This window comes from Triturus cristatus, chromosome 10 (assembly GCF_964204655.1).
Source record: "Triturus cristatus chromosome 10, aTriCri1.1, whole genome shotgun sequence".
Taxonomy (NCBI): domain Eukaryota; kingdom Metazoa; phylum Chordata; class Amphibia; order Caudata; family Salamandridae; genus Triturus; species Triturus cristatus.
This window is the reverse complement of record NC_140593.1, coordinates 383989516-384006670: the sequence shown is the minus strand read 5'-3', so window position 1 is coordinate 384006670 and position 17155 is coordinate 383989516. Positions and strand designations below refer to the sequence as shown.

Sequence of the window (17155 nt, the reverse complement as noted above, 5' to 3'; positions counted from 1 at the left end):
AGTGAGAGAATGAACAGAGTATTATTTTAACAGTTTATATATCTTTGCATCTTAGGGTTTTATTGTTTCCAGTCAATTACACATATCAATCAAGATATAGTCTATACACAACTGAATTGAAATTGTACATTGTCTAGTTTTCGAAAGTAACATCTGTGTTTTTTCACTGCATAGTGTGTTGTATAACCCCTTAAGAAGACTGTGGTAACTATACCTATAAACCATTGCTTTACAAAACAGAAATACCAATTCATGAGTTGTCCATCTGATGAGGATTGCAGGTTGTAAGTACTTTTCATAACACAATATTATCGATACGCAGGATTTATTAAATAATCAATAAAGCAATCAACTATAATGCAGAGCATAGATTTTCCAGAGAGACTATATGAAGTTTACACACTAGGAGCCACAGGGAATATATTATGCCTTCTTGATTTCACACATTGCAGTGTGTGATGCCCATCTATGAAGACTTTATTCATTTTAGAACAAACATGTTAATGGAAGACATTTTTATGTTTTCTTCTAAACCATTGAGCAAACTACTGCCAGTGCAGCTACGGATCCTTGCACACTTGCAGACTAACACAGCTGGTGCCCAAATCGCCCACATCAAACCACCAGGTCACCATATTTTTACCACCATCACCTTTATCATTGTGAACTAGATCCACCTTTATATGTGCTGAAATGTGAAGAGTAGCCTTTGAAGCTATCGGCCTTTGTTTGATGGAGTAATGTTTAAAGGAACACTGCCTTTAGATTACAATAATGTTAATCTATTTTCGATAAAATCGTTCATAAGTCTATGATTGGGGATGAAAGGAGTCTGTGGCAGCAACTTTTTCCCCCTGTCAGGCCACCTTTCTTTCAGCGAAATCTAAACCCAAAGGCACACTTCTGGCACAAAAGTATTGGTTTCAGGACCTGTTCCCGGTCTTCACTTCTGAAAATAGATTTCCTGATGTTTTTTAAAATGTGGGTTTGAGGGTCCTTTGAAGGAACAGTGCTAGTGTGAGAGAGCTGGCATTAAAGTGTTTTTCATTAGTAAATATTTGTCACACCTCCACCCTCAATTTTGAAGTGAGAAGATGAAAAAAACTATTCTAGAAAATAGGAATGATAAACTCACCTATATATAGACTTGCATTGAATGTCTATAGATTCCATTTTGTTTAGAATATAGTAAACGATAGTTAGCGTGATAGTAAATGAGTTCTAAAATAGAATGCTGAACCAGTTTCACTATCATTGATCGAGTTCTTTAAATGACTCTGCTTTCAACCCCTACTACCAGAAGGAAGAGAACGTTTTGGTGCCAAACAAATGTTTTCAATCAATCAAAAAATTTATATAGCGCGCTACTCACCCGCTAGGGTCTCAAGGCGTTGGGGGGAGGGGTCCGTTACTGCTCGAAAAGCCAGGTCTTGAGTTGCTTCCTGAAGGAGAGATGGTCCTGGGTCAGCCGTAGGTGGATGGGGAGGGAGTTTCATGTCTTGGCCGCCAGGTAGGAGAAGGATCTTCCTCCGGCGGTGGCTCTACGAATGCGTGGTACGGTGGCGAGGGCGAGGCTGGGTGATCGCAGCTGGCGGGTAGGCGTGTAGAGAGTGAGGCGGTTGTTGAGGTACTTGGGGCCCAGGTCGTGGAGAGCCTTGTGTGCGTGTGTGAGGAGTCTGAACGTGATCCTCTTGCTGACGGGGAGCCAGTGCAGGTCTCAGGTGGGCGGAGATGTGGTTGTGGCGGGGGATGTCCTGGACGAGTCGTGCGGAGGCGTTCTGTATGCGCTGGAGTCTTTTCTGTAGTTTGGCTGTGGTTCCCGCGTAGAGGGGGTTCCCGTAGTCCAGTCGGCTGGTGATGAGTGCCTGGGTGACCGTCTTCCTGGTTTCGGTGGGGATCCATCGAAAGATCTTTCGGAGCATGCGCAGGGTGTTGAAACAGGATGACGAGACGGCGTGGACTTGTTTGGTCATCGAGAGGGAAGAGTCCAGGATGAAGCCCAGGTTTCATGCGTGGTCCGTTGGTTTGGGGGTGGTGCCAGGGCAGGGGGCCACCAGGAGTCGTCCCAGGCGGAGGGGGATGATCCCAGGATGAGGACTTCCGTCTTGTCTGAGTTCAGTTTCAGGCGGCTGTTCTTCATCCACTCGGCAACGTCTTTCATTCCTTCGTGTAGGCTGGCTCTGGCGGGGTCGTTGGTGAGGGAGAGGATCAGCTGGGTGTCGTCGGCATAGAAAATGATGTTAAGGTTGTGTTGGCGTGCGACGGCTGTGAGGGGGCTCATATAGACGTTGAAGAGGGTGGGGCTGAGCGAGGATCCTTGAGGTACGCCGCAGCTGACTTCGGTGGCCGCGGAACGGAACGGGGGGAGGCGGACTCTCTGGGTTCTTCCGGCGAGGAACGAGATGATCCACTCCAGTGCCTTCTCTTGGATTCCGGTGTTGCTGAGGCACTGTATTAGTGTGCGGTGGCAAACTGTGTCGAATGCTGCAGAGAGGTCCAGGAGGATGAGGGCGGCAGTTTTCCCGTTGTCGAGCAGGGATCTGATGTCATCGGTGGCTGCGATGAGGGCGGTCTCGGTGCTGTGGTTGGCTCGGAAACCGGACTGTGAGGGGTCGAGGGATCCGTTCGTCTCAAGGAAGGCGGCGAGCTGTTTGTTGACGGTCTTCTCGATGACTTTGGCAGGAAAAGGGAGGAGCGAGATGGGGCGGAAGTTCTTGAGGTCGGTGGGGTCCGCTGTCGGTTTCTTCAGGAGGGCGCTGAGCTCGGCATGCTTCCAGCTCTCCGGGAAGGTGGCGGTGGTGAAGGAGATGTTGATGATGTCCCGGAGTTGGGGTGCGATGATGGAGTCGGCCTTGTTGAAGACGTGGTGGGGGCAGGGGTCGGTTGAGGATTCGGAGTGGATGGTGTTCATCGTGCGGGTGGTGTCTTCGGTGCTGACCGGGGTCCAGTTGCAGAGGTTGGTGGTGGGGGGCGTTGAATCGGTGGTTGGGTGTGTGGTCTGTGCGCCGAAGCTGTTGTGTATGTCGGCGATCTTGCGATGGAAGAATGAGGCGAGTGAGTGAAAGAGGTCTTGCGAGGGTGTGATGTCGTTGTTTTCGGTGCTGGGGTTGGAGAGCTCTTTGACAATGTTGAAGAGTTCCTTGCTGTTGTGGGTGTTGTTGTCCAGTCGTTCTCTGAATGTTGTTCTTTTGGTGGTGCGGATCAGCTGGTGGTGTATGCGAGTGGTGTTCTTGAGGGCTGTCATGTTTTCTGTAGTCTGGTCATGGCGCCAGGCTTTTTCGAGGGTGCGGCAGTTTTTCTTGGATGTTTTGAGTTCGTTGGTGTACCACGAAGCTTTCTTACTGCCGGGTGGGTTCTTAAGAGGTGCGAGGTCGTCGGCGCAGTTGGTGAGCCACTGTGTGAAGTTGCGGGCTGCTTTGTTGGGGTCCGTTGCGCTGGCCGGAGGGTTCTGGCTGAGGTGAGCTGGTCAGCGGTGATCTTGTTCCAGCTCCTGCGGGGAACCTGTTGCGGGTGGTGGTGGGTCGTGGTTCTCCTGAAGTGGAAGTGGACGCAGCTGTGATCAGTCCAATGAAGTCCGGTGGAGTGGCTGAAGGAGATGTGCTTGCTGGAGGAGAAGACGGGGTCAAGCGTGTGGCCGGCGTAGTGGGTGGGGGTGTTCACCAGTTGCTTGAGTCCGAGGTTGGCGAGGTTGTCTAGCAGGGTGGTGGTGTTGCTGTCCTTGTTGTTCTCCAGGTGGAAGTTGAGGTCCCCTAGGAGGATGTAGTCAGAGGAGGTGAGGGCGTGCGGGCTGATGAAGTCTGCGATTGCTTCGCTGGATTGTGTGCGTGAGGTCTGTAGATGAGAGTGCCTCTGAGGGTGGTCTTGGGGTCGGTGTGTATCTGGAAGTGAAGGTGCTCGGCGGCGGTGTGGGTGTCGTCTGAGTTGGTCGTGATGCGAATGGTGTTCCTGTGGACGATGGCAATGCCTCCTCCGGTCTGGTTGATGCGATCCCGCCGTGTGATCTTGTATCCGTCCGGGATGGCTATGGCGATGTCGGGGCTGAGGAGGCGTTCATCCAGGTTTCCGTGAGGAAGGCGACGTCTGGTGATGTTGTGTCGAGCAGGTTCCAGAGTTCGACGGCGTGTCTGTGGATGGAGCGGGTGTTGAGCAGGATGCACTTGAGGTGGTTGTTGCTGGTGTCTGGCCTTACAGGTGCGGTGCAGGTCCGGAGGCAGGTGAAATTGCAGGCTTGGCAGGTGAAGGGTCCGTGGGTGCGTTCCGGGGTGGCTCGGTAGCAGGCGGGGTTCCGGCCGGGTTTGAGTGCGTTGAGGGTGGCTGCGTCATCAGTCCGTCGTGTGGGCTGGCATCGTCGGGGTCCAGGGGTCCTGGCGCTGGGAGCGGATGGGCGTAGATGGGCTTGCCTTTGGCGCACCCGCTGCGCGTGAACGCTGCGCGTACGCGCGGTCCCCGCCATTTATGGCCAAGTGGGAGGGAGGAGCAGCTGGGAGCGGGGCGGCGAATGGGGAGCGGGAGACAGGAGAAGGGGGCGGGGCCACAGGAGAGCAGCGGCGGGGAGCAGAGGGGGGTTTGGAAAGAGAGGGAAAGCGGAGCGGGGGAGAGCGAGGGCAAGCATGTAGAGCGAGGGCAAGCCTGGAGAGCGAGGGCAAGCCTGGAGAGCGAGGGCAAGCCTGGAGAGCGAGGGCAAGCCTGGAGAGCAGGGGCCCTAAGGAGAGGCGGCAGCAAGAGGGCCAAGCAGGCAGCGGCAGCAGAATCCGGGCACACGGGGCCGTGCGGTAGAGGAGCGACCGGGTCAAGGGTCACCTTAAACGAAAAACAAATGCTGAGATTCACCAGTTATGGTTATCTCTAGTAACTTTGACTCGTGCCCTAAGGGAAATACTTTAATCCCTGCCATGCACAGTCTCGTCATCAATATTGTAATTTCAAATGTTGAAGTGATGTTTTCAATGATGTTATAGAACATGCCATGAGTGATGTAACATGTGGCGTAATTAGCTGTGCATGGCCCCCTCCCAAGGACTTAAAAGGCCTCAGGAAAACTATGCCTGGGGCCTATTTGAATCTAAGTGGGTGCCCACCCGGGGCACCCACAAAACATATTGTTGAGGGATGTGGAGGGAGCCCCAGGGCCCCACAGTCCCAAGGAGCTGGCCGCCCAATGTGAGCATCTGTTTCTGCTTGCTCCTGCCGGCAGGACTAATCACAGTTTCCCTGCTTGCAAGAGCATGAGCAGGAAAACAGAAGTGTGCTCCCACCCAGCGAGTGCATTTTCAAAGCTTCCGCTGGGTGGAAGCACACTTCGTTCCCTGCCTGTGTTCTTGCAGGTAGGGAACCCGCAGTGTCTCTGGGGTGGGCTACCTGGGGGACCTTGTATGACTGACTTGGGGAGGGGGCTGCGCAGCCCTTTCCCTATATTTATTGTTTGGCCCTGGGATGGAGTCACCTTGACCAATTTGGGCTTGTGGATGGGGCCGTGCGCCCCCTCCCCTAAAAGTAATGTGTTTGGCCCCTGGGTTGGGGCCCAGTGGCCGCTTCAGGGTTGGGGAGGGTGTCAATGCTACCCCTCCTCTATGAATGTATTTTTGGCCCCTGGGAATGGGGTCCCAGGGGCCTCTTGAGGCCTGAGGAGGTGGGTCAGGTGCACAAAGAGCATACTTTCTGGTCCAAAATCTAGCTTCCTGACAAATTTGGTGTAATTCTTTTCAATAGTTTTTGCGACATCGCTTTCCCCCAAAAAATCTATGGAAAATGCATGGGGATTATCCTTTTGGGATCTCCCTTTTTTTTCCGCCTCTCCCTTGATGGATCATCCCAAAGCCTTCCAGGAAGGATGTGAGGTGGATGAACTTTTTTTTCCTGAAAGTTTCATGAAGATTTGTCAAATGGCGCCAAAGGTATTAGCAAACCAAAAAGTGCTATATATTACCCAGTGGCAGTAGGGTGCAGCGGGCGGTTGGGCACCTGCAGGGGGTTGCATTGACATGGACATCTTACTTTTTGATAAAAAAAAAAAGAAATTCACTGAAAAAAAAGGGGTAAAAGTGACGTTATAGTTTGGAATTGAAATAATATATTTCTTTACATTAAAAAAACCTTTGAAAAAAAACCGAAGTTTAAAAGTTTCCTCTCAGTGAAAACATGACATTTTAAACTGACAAAATGACTGAAATGCATCCGTTATAGTTATGCAAATATAACTCGTGCTCTAAAGAAAGTATAACTCACGCCTTGCCATGCACTGCTAATTACCTCACATATTTCACCACTAATGTCATCTTCTATGACATTATCATGAATGTCTTCAAAATTGTGGGAGTACAATACCTGTTGAATATGTTAGATATTTTGGGGGTTGGTTGCACTGGTAATAACATCACAAATATGTGCAACAATAAACACGTCAGAAAAAGTGTGCACTCAACCAACAAAAGGAAATGTCCTTTACGATAACGTGACATTAACAAACGTTTACACAGCCACCTTTCCTACACCACAGTACCATTTAGTAGGCCAGTGTTTGCAAGAACAGCGCTAAATGTCTTGTGCTAACTACCATCTAAGAAGAAGAAAAAAGTACTTAGATAGTGGGATGAACGATAGGCACAAGACCTCGAACAAGAAAATGCACTCAATTTGATTAAGAAATGATGCTGTGCAAAAAAATGTGAATAGAGTGAAAATGGAGATAAGATATGGAACGGTTCAATTCTTTCAATTTAAGGTAACCAAATAAACCCAACATATCTCTAAATACGACTTCTGTTATCTCCCCCATTGGCAATTTGAATTGCTCGGCTTGACCCACAAAAGGGTTAAAGTGCTACTATCCATAAGCCATTAACACTGAAACGAAGACATTGTGTTTTTCTTTCGAGATGAACAATTTAGATATGAAATAATGTCTAGAATTCTTGCCGGGCTACACACAGTGACCTTTGTATAAAACAGAAGCTGCACATAGAAAGGAAGCAACAGTGATGTATAGAAAAGGCTAAAATTAGTTCTCGTGAACACTGTTCTCTTTCATATAGAGAATGAAAAGGACAAAAATGGCTATATTTTACTCTGGAAAGTGTTAATGATGCCTAGGCTGGGGAAGTGGCTGATGGCCGGCGCTCAGGATATTTATCAATCTCCACATTCTTAAATTCTTCAATAGCAAACTTTTGCCTATTTAGGAAACTAAGAAAAATCTGAGACCACTATAAATGTCATGGGGATATAGAAGCTGAGATATTGACTGAAATGGCCCGGATGAACATAATGTTTTGGAAAATGGTAAAATAATATAATATCACAGGAATTCACCTGCTGCTGCTTCAAACACAGTCGTTTCCCTGTAAAATGCTAAATAGAGGAGGTAGTTCCCCAAGTGCCTTTCGGACATGTGCATCCCCCATCGATCAGGAATAGTTATTGCATCAATAACATCTCACGGTTTGAATCCTCATTTTTCCACCCCATGGTAATTTGGATAGCACACAGCCGCAAAGCCGTGAAATAATTCTCTCGGGCCTATTTGGAACAGCTCATGTCAAATTCACTACAATAGTTGTCTATTTTATTCAACTTTAGCAGAAGGCCATGGGAACAAAATATTTGTCAAAATCCTCGCATGTCGTGCTATAAAGTCACAGCATCACAACAAACAAGGCTGCTGACGGACTCACTATTAATAACGGCCCTAGCTTTGTTTCAATTTGTGATGCTGTGCAAGGCTCTTTTCTTACCAAGGACTGCTGTTCGAAGAATTCAAATAACTCACACAAATCTGCAGAGGTTCTACACTTCAGTAGCAAATTAAACTGCCCTACGATTGCTTCTCTGTCTACACAATTCCTTAGAACAATATGGGTCAGGGAGCTAGAGCTGGTATTGGAGCAGCAGGTGCAGTGGCACTGGGGCCGAGAGCCACGAGGGGCCCATCGAACCCTGATAATTGCTGTATTTTACTACCCCAAGAGCAGTCAAAGGGGCCATTTCCCTTGCTTGTATCAGGACCTGTAGCATCCTTGCTATTCTACTGTATGGGGCCACAGACAGACCAAGTCAGGTGGTATGGATTACACAATCACCCACACGCTAATTGCTGTTCTAATGAGTGGACCTGATGAGCAATATTCACCTGCAGTCCATTAACACATATAGGTTAAGCAAGAAAAGCACTTAAAACAAAATAGAACTGAGCTACATACGAGTTTAGTATTCAGAGCGAAATAAGTAAATCTAAGCACATAAAATCCACCTCTTGCTGTGCACTAGCCCCAAGTTGAAGAGGTGTGTATTTATGAGTGGCATCTGGGCAGTCACTGCCCACAAAATGCATGTGTATTCATATAGCATATATCGCATGCAAGTAGGGGGCCTATAAAGTAAATCAGAGATGTGTGGTATTGCCCCGTCCTGAATTCACGGGGGGGGGTTTGTTTCTCTGTTACCCTTAAATTTGGTGAGTCAGACTAAAATGGGAAGGCCAGCCTTAAGGGAAGAGGATATCTCACACACATAATAGTGTCATGCTTCATCATCGGCATCCTCTCCCCACCCCTGTGAGATGGTCCTACCAGGGTGGGCTCAACCTCTGCGAAGACTTAGCGGTAAGAGGGCACTCTTACATAAACCTTACTGGACAGGGCGAAATCCAGAAAATCTAAAAATACTTAAAAGTTCCTTGATTGTCAACTTTATTCGTAAGGACTTTGGGTATGGCTAAAAACACTGTCAGGCGGGTAGGAAGAGCACAATGGCTCAAACGTGTCTGCCAGTTACCAACATGTTTCTGCCCTCTATAATTAGTCTATCTGATCTGAGGCATTCGTCAGGGTTACAGGATCCCTATAACTAATAGACACTAGGCTTAGTTATATTTTCTGGTAATGCAGGTGCATCACTAAACATCATAAGCACCCAGGTGATTCCTACCTGGGTTTGTTTCAAAGCAATTCTTGCAGGAAACCCTAGACTTTAGGGGATACCGGTAGGCTGATCCTGGGCCTATATTGTGTAACATAGACCTATGGTAAGGAACGTCATATATTTCATTCTTACACAAAAATTCATGCCTCGCTGTGGTGTACTGTAGGCCCCTCCGGTACTGTTACATGCAATATTCTGCTTTGCCATCAATATAAGGACTCCTAAACACCAGATAGCTCCAGACAATGCTACAAATATGCTGCGAACATTAGTTTACATGACGTTTTCTGCAAATTAAATCTGTTGTCCTATAGCTCAAATTACTTATTTTCTCTGGTCTTCTGGTAACTTTATTTTGCAAACATGTAGGCAGATCTCAGTGGCATAGAACTCCGAAACCGTCTGGGCTAGAAAGATGTAGTCATCATTTCTGGACTCTAGGCAACCTCCTCCATCTACCTCGCTAAATCCCAAGGCCAGTGGGTGAAGTTGAGGGCTTTGTAAAGACCTCTGGAAGTTGCACACAGGTTTCCGTGTACCACAGATGGGGGTCTCAGACATGGGAACTCACCCTTCACAGTTGCAGAAGGCGACAGCTCTTAGCCCTGGACTCTAGGTAATGCAGTGATACTTCTTTAGTAGCTGACTGAGGGGATGTTCTTCCCTGGGTTGGGGCAGTCCAACAACAGCTGCCATAGCTCATCTCAGTTAACGGGACTCTGATTTCTCTGGCATCTAGGCACTCCAGCATTCTCACTTGATGCAGCAGTATTTTCTCACATAGGATGTTCACAGAAGTTCTTCTTCTTGTATTGTTGTTCCAGGCTTTGTCCAAACCTGGCAGAAGGAGACACAGACTAGCCTAGACTGCTGATTCTTCCTAGCCCGGCAAACTTGAGTGCAGTGCCTCTTTAGAGGACAGACCAAAGTGGAGCACGGTGCTGGTCAAGAGACCCAGGACGTATGGTGAGTCTTAACCGGCGGGATCATGGGCACCCTTTGAATCATAGAGGTCCTCCAAACCCAGAGTGGAATGCCCACTGTGTGATCCATGCATGCAGAAGTCATGCTCAAATGGAGCTTGTCCAGGGCGTGTCTAAACCGGTCCTGATAGCATGTGCATCATTTCTAGACATGAGATACAGATCCTGGCAGGAAGAAAGGGAAGGGCTGGTAACACTTTGGTAGAAGCCTTACACCAACTTTAAAGGCATGGTAGACTACCTTTTTCACACACCCACAGAAATAGCCGTCCTGAGGAGAAAGGGGAAAGGAATGTATATGTGCAGATAGGCATACATTCAATGACAATCGCAGGTGTAATCCCATGAATTCCACCATGCACAGATATGCCTCACACTTAACCATGACCATTTTATATATATGTATTTATTAACTATTTCCATTCACACACGTGTACTATGCACACACTTGCACCATGCACCATGCTCATCGCTGCACAGTCACCCTCCGTGCATGCTTTAGGGGTTAGGGGCCCTGATGAGAGATTTAATGAACCCTTTACAGAGATGTTGCCAGGACATATCCCCACCAGAAGGGGACAGGTAAAAAGGCCTGTTCCCTCATCACAACCTACATAAAACAGATGACAACAGAGTTCACCTGAAGGCACTGAAAAGCAAAGCAGCATTACTAAGGTTTCCACTGTTAAAATTATCAAAAAACGTAGACGGGCCATCGGTTTTGCCCCTGGTAAATGTAATAAAAGTGAAATATCTGCCTTCTCTAAACTAAGGCATGAAAGCATTTCCAGACCAACTCAATACTTGGCTAAATGTGGAGCAAAGACAACTTTTTTGAATAATTTGTCATCTTTCTCAAACTTCACACTCTGTATTTGGCCCAACGACCAAGAGCTCAAAGCGAACGTTTCTCTGCTAAGATTTTGGTTCAATATGAAAAAGTAGATTCGAAAAGCTTCAGAGGCATTATATGTATAAAAAAAAAATGCAACAGTCTACCATTACTAGCCAAAACACCATGGCACACGACAATAGACATTTTTTAAAAGACAAATTTTATCTTCAAAAGGCAGCGATATTTAAAATTATATACCTGCCTAATATTCTGCATTTCCGCCAACCACACCCTATGCGGTTCCAAATAGGTTTTTTGACAGGTGGATTAGGTCACTAGAACGTTGCTTTAGGATGGGGAGGTGGGACCCGCATTGCCCTGATGATGCTGACCAGGAAAGCCTGGGATGGGGGCATCGCGTTGACTAACCTCAGGTTGCATCACTGGGCGGCCCAACTGGTAGTGGTGAATGACTGTTTTTTTTTTTCGGACCAGAGAGAGCCCTCTCTTATGGGGGCTAGGAGGGTACTGGACCCAGTGAGGTACCTGCAGCATCTGTGTGGGGGTGGAGGATAAAGGGGCTCCCGCTGCCGACGGCTATAGTGGTTAACATCTGGAGGAGGGCTGAGAAGCTCATTGGGTGGAAGGGAAGAGTTACACTGATGATGCCACTGTGGGAGGCAGAGGCACTCAAAGGACTCGGGAACATTGCGGGCAGCAAAAAGTGGGACATATTGGGCATCTCAGTGGTGGGGGATGTCTGGAAGGAGGGGAGGTTGATCTCCTTTATGGAGTTGCAGGCAGAGTATGACACGTCGGGCAGTCAGTGCCTCAGATAATGGCAGATGCAGCATATTCTTAAGAGTTATGGACCACAGCTGGAAGATCTGCCAGAGGAATGCCCCTTGGAATATCGGATGCTTGCTCCCCGGACACGCATGCCGAATCCCTTGTGTACACTACAATCTTAACCCATAGTCTCACTGACTTGGCCCCCCTCAGGGATGGATGGGAAAAGGACCTAGGTAGGCAGGAGGATGAGGCTTGGGGTGAGGCCTGCCGCTTCCTGCAGGAGGTTGGGATCCAGGCGGGTTTTCAGCTAAAACTGCTGCACAGGGTATACTACATGAGGAAACGATTACTTAAACTGTGGCGGTGCGCCTCCGGCCTCCGTCTGAGGGGGTGTGGTCAGAAGAGTACCCGGCTCCACACGATATGTGAGTGCCCACTGGTGCGGAGGTATTGGGACCAAGTGGGGTCACATCTGTCTGGGGTGGTGGAGGTCCAGATACAGCTTACACCACAGCTGGTTGCACTTGGCATATGGGGGGGGGGAACACACTTTGGAGAAGTATACCTTGCTTTTATGTAATGTGGCCCTGGTGTTTGCAAGGCGGGACATAGCCAGGATATGGGAAGCCCTCTCCTGCCCACACTGAGGCAGTGGAAATTGAATCTGAGGTGGCGTATGAGGGTGGAGGAACAGGGGTAAAAATATAGCTGATGTCCCTGCAACTTTGTGAAAGTCTGGCATCCCGGAAGGGTCAAGGAGGCCAGTGGTTGAGGGTTGAAAACCTACTGGTGAGGAGAACACGGCTTTCAGGAGAGGTTATTCTAGAGATGGGTAGAAGGGGACTTCTGGTCTTGGTCGCGATGGATAATGGTAGAACTGGGGACATGTCCCGGTACCTGTGGTTTAAATATCCATGGAGATCGAGGGTGGGGTAGTTAGATACCTGGGTCTGGTATATCTGCGCATGGCATGGTGCCGACTGTCTGGGCGATGTTTGTGGAGGGAAGGAGGGTTGGGGTATGTTTCTCTTTGGCGTACAATTGGCCGGCTTTCTGACCCTGTATTTCCTTTATTGATGTACTTTGTGTAGTAAATTAATAAATGCCAATAAGCAGATTCTTTCAAAAAGATTGCTGAAAAAAGATGTTTTAATACAGTCCCATGCCACAGTCCTTCACAAATTCGCTATACATGATCACTCGTCCCTAGTCAAAGAAAACTATAAACAAATCATTACTCAAATCATGCTACTTTCATTTCTTGGCTGTTAAGGATTAAATATCTGTGACAACCGTTTGGTCTCTTTGATGTAGGAGAAATCAAACAAGTGTGTAAAAAGCCCACAGCAGCTATAATAAGAAAAGCATTTCTCTTATGTTGCTGCCTTTGATTAACTACACAGTACAGAGCTCTGTTAATTGCTCCAGTCAGGAAATTCGGTATATGTACCTGCAAATCAAGCAGTATCCCACAGTTATAATATCACAGATAGCTTTTTTATTACCAAATTTGTCAAATTTATGAACTTGGTTCAAATGGAACTGGAAGAGACAGGTTACTACATCACAAACAAGTTGTATATCCCATCCGCCTTATTACATGTGAAGTATATCCTAAGTCACTTGTAATAAGGCATACTTGAACATTTTAAATAAGCAAATAAGAAAATGGCAATTCTTTAATACTTGCTTATTTAAAATGTTCAAGTTGAACAATAGACATCATCATAAGACAATCTGCCTTTTTGTAATATGTTTTAGGTATGTTATCCTTCCCTTTGTCTTCTTATTTTTTCTTTTATTATCCACATTAGATACTTTTGACCTTCAGTTCAGAAACGTGAATCCTGAACAATTGACTTGGTTTTGGACAATATCCATTTCCACCACACGCATTTTTTCCTAGGTCCTGACGAAAGCTCCCCGACCCTTAGGGGCACACGAAGGGGCTGAAACATGTTAACCACTCACCTGGACTAACAAGTGCAGTGGACTCCTTATATGTCCAACTATGCACTAACACTGTTTTTATTCTTTTCCCATGCCCTAAACAGAATAAAATGAAAGTTTAGGTGACATGAGGAACCTTTTTTAAAATATTTTTTCACTGTACACGAGCACCCTCACAATCTTTTGATTTCTGATCACTACTGTAATAACCAGTGGTTCCCTCCAGGCGGAGGAAGCATGAAAGAAACCCAATGATGATGTTGTCACATACCTAAACTCAGGCGGAGAACCAACACATACCGCCCATCGATCTGTCTACGTGAATTAGGGTTTTTTAAGCAATGACGAACAGAACCATATGAACCCTGGTAGCAGGTACAAGTGATCCATTCCCCTTTGATCTCAGATAACTATTAGGAAGCTGAATGGATCATCGCTTCTTCCATCTCCCCCCACCATTGATTTAAACAACAACTGTTTTTAAGGTCTTTCACCATCAGGTAGCTACATATAAAATAATAGGCAGCTTAAATGAAAAATAAATTTAAAAAAGTTGCTACTCAGTGGGAAATGCACTGTAGTAAATTATGAAACCTCTATTAGTTAATACACTGCAAAGGTCTGTGTGTAACTAGGGAGCCACAGAATTACATCCTGGTTGGTGTAGTAGAGAATAGTGATTTGTGTATTTTTAGTGCTACGAGGTCACAGCCTTTGACAGAAAGCACTGTGAATATGTAAGTCATTATTTTATACGTGCATTACACACAATATAAGATAGACTTATACAAAGTGTGCAAATAGTTTTACGATAAAATGGTGCTTCCAAAATGTAGATTTTAGTAATACCAGAGCATATCTAATGCAATTTATTTTACATAACTGACCCTTCAGCATCTCCTTAGGGGCACTAAGGGCTGTGTAAATACAAATAGAGTTAAAAGCACGCACTCTCAGGGGGGCGTGGCCAGCAGCATGGCGGACTAGACATGTCCGACCGGCGTTCCGATGGCCCCGTAGTTGACCCTGACTAAACCCTCTGCTCAGTACACGATTCTAACCCCAGAACTGACGGCCTGACAAAAAAAACATAGTGCCCGAACGAGGAGTAGCCAATTGAAGCTGCAACTGGCGGACAGAGAGAAAAAAGCAGTGAGGGAGAGCGATGCTGCCTGAGGCAAAATGGCGGCGGAGTGCAGGCCTGGGAGACGAGAATAATCCCATCGGGAAGCTACGAGAAGACTCGAACCCCCAGGAGAGCAAGGGGAGCGGGGAGAATACTTCTGTAGGGGACCCCCCCTCCTCACCTTCATATGAAACCTGCGGATGTTGTGGTGTCTGCAACGCTGATGGTGAGCCGCGGGGCCGGACTCCAGTTGTCCGGGAGGCGAGGAAGGCATCTACGGGGCCGAAGAGGTGCGCCAGGCCTGGAGGAGTGGATCCGACATCAACGAGGGCTTCCCCGGCCTATCCGCGCAAGCGGTGAACAAGCTATCTGGAGAGGCCGCGACCAGCACCCGTCGCCCGCAGGATTGAGGGTGGGGTGCATTGGGAAGAGAGGCCCTGCGGCCTGGTGGTCGGAGGCTAAGCGTGGCTGCAGAGCAGGAAACTGCAGACTGCCGGGGAGTTTGCTCTGCCACCCCCCCTGGAGTGTGAGGGAGCGGCAGGCTCGGGTTGATTGAGAGGATCTGCTGTGAATCTGCATATGAGGAGGCCTCCACTTGACTGGACAAGGTGAGAGAGCCCGGAAAGTGGATTGGCAGTGCCTGTGCCTCCCCCTCTGGCAGGGTGGGTGGTGAGCATCGGCGAGCTGCCTCGCAAGGACTTATAGCCCGACTGGAGCACACAGATTGGGGAGGCCATCCATCACCCCCCCCCCCCCCAAGAGGAACTATTTGACAGGGGCCACACAGGGGGTTCCCCCCCTTATACCTGTGCTAGGAGCGGCCCAGACAACGTGGCAAAACAAGCTGTGGGGGGGGTTGAGGGGCCCACAGACTGATGAGAATCAAGCATTGAAGGGACTCTCTCTCTCCCATCTCATCCCCCCTCCTCCAGCTGAGCCCCCCCCCCCCCTCCATCAGGGAGAGCCTAAATTAAGGGGGCAGACAGAGACCCCAGAGCCACACCGGTGGCTGTACCGAGGGGAGTGGGTAGCAAGCCTAGACATTTTGGTGAGTCGGGAACGTACCAAAGTGTGGCGTGAGGGGGCGCAAAGCATCACAGGAGACCCAGGACGGGAGTCCCGCCTATCCAGTGGCCTCTGGCCAGAATAACAAACTCAAGCTGGACGAAGTGCCCTGAACATTCGGGTAACACAAAGCCAAGGCCAGACAACGACACCCCCAGTGGAGTGACATCTAACAAGATCACTACATGAAGAAACTTCTGGACCCATTCCAGTGATATTCAGAAAAAGAACCTTAACACACCAAACGCCGGACCACTACTATATCAACCAAAATCCCCGCCATCAACAGTGCAGGGAAGTAACATCAGATGGCAAAGGATAGAGACCCCAAGCCGCAGAGACAGGGGAGAATGGACAAATTCACTAAGGTCCTGAACGCCCTCGGGGCACAAGCCAAGACTGTAACCGATGTGCCAGATAATAATGTCCCGCTCAAAGCCATTCAATCCTCCAGAGAAGCACTGGAAGGCAAGATTGATGAAATACGAATAGACATAAATCTGTTACGCCAAGATCTCCGCAATGTTTCTGAAAAGGTCACACAAGCCGAGCAAAGAATATCAGAGGTGGAGGACACTTTGCACACCCTTAGGAAGGAGGTCACAGCTCTGACCGCAGCCATGAAGGAAATGGCGTGGAGGGTCGATGATGCAGAAATGCGTGCCCGTAGGAACAACCTATGCTTCATCGGCTTTCAAGAAGCTATAATAGGGTCAGATGCATGCGCCTTCTTGCGCAAATGGCTGACGGACTCACTCCCAAGCGCGTGATTCTCCCCCTGCTTCGTGATTGAAAGGGCCCACAGAATACCAGAGGTAAAAACCCCAACTGGAGCACCGCCAAGGCCTCTAGTTGCGCGCTTTCTCAATTATCAAGATTGGGACCTCATACTCAGAGAAATTAGGTATATGGGTGAAATTCGGAGTGAAAATGCTAAAATAATGGCATTCCCAGACTATTCCAGAGAAGTGCAAAAACAACGCAAGACCTTTGACTCGGTGAAAGAAAAGTTGCGGAACCTTCAGATCCAGTACATGCTACTCTTCCTGGCCAAATTAAAAGTGATATACCAATCTAGAACGCTCTTCTTTCACACTCCGGAGGAGGCCTGGCAATGGATGGAAGAACGCCCCCCAAAGACAACAATAGGGGACCAAGAGGCATCCTCCAGGAGAGAACCCCTAATGGACAGCAAACCTAGATCGCAGAGATTAAAGATGAAAATTAATGCCGGCTGCTCAGGTGATCACACCAGGGCAACACCATATCGAAGCAGGTAAACTACTAATGTCGTACCTCAAGCCTCCGACTCTGAGAGTACTCGCCCGAAAGACAAGCCCAAAAGAGGGACTTGGAAAACTGGTACTGTACAGCAGCACTCCACAGAACACAAGGAACAAGAAATTTCCTCAGACTCAGACAATGATCATCCTTTGTTACAGAACATAAACCTCCTTGAGGAGCCTAACACAGATAACCTGGTGATCT

At 48.1% G+C, this 17155-nt stretch overlaps 1 protein-coding gene across 1 annotated transcript in view; it reads right to left on the bottom strand.

Annotated features, from left to right (window-relative positions):
- The window catches only part of SKAP2 (src kinase associated phosphoprotein 2), a 487916-nt gene that overhangs the window by 406624 nt on the left and 64137 nt on the right, over nucleotides 1-17155 (bottom strand). The window lies entirely within an intron of this gene.